Here is a 476-nt window from a genome sequence, read left to right on the forward strand (position 1 = left end):
TCAATATAACTTCCCCCACATAACTCCAGATTGAACCTCTCCTTGATCTTCTCTACAGATTTTTGTATATAAGGTTGTCTATCATGATGAGATGATGAGAGAAGATAGTCTATAATTTAAGGCCATAATGTTTATTTAATTCTTATTTGAAATATAAAATATTAGCTAACATCTTGCGTTTGTGGTGAACGGCCTTTAATTTTCCGTTTTGTTCAATAAAGATATATCCACAAAGCATTTTTGATTAATGTAAAGAACATTCTGGCCACCATAAATTTTGATAAAAATACACTCGATGTGTTTTCGTGTAAAAGTAAAGATTTGATAAGAAAAAAAGCGTTGCTCTGCCCCATGAATCGAGATCGTAATCGTCAAATTCGACGACTATTCAGGTTAGGAAACATGTCATAGTAGTGGTTCACTGCTTTAAAAACACAGATTCACTGCTTTAAAAACATAAGTTCTCTGCATTAACA

This window comes from Trachymyrmex cornetzi, unplaced genomic scaffold (genome assembly GCF_001594075.2).
Source record: "Trachymyrmex cornetzi isolate Tcor2-1 unplaced genomic scaffold, Tcor1.1 scaffold1905, whole genome shotgun sequence".
Classification (NCBI taxonomy): domain Eukaryota; kingdom Metazoa; phylum Arthropoda; class Insecta; order Hymenoptera; family Formicidae; genus Trachymyrmex; species Trachymyrmex cornetzi.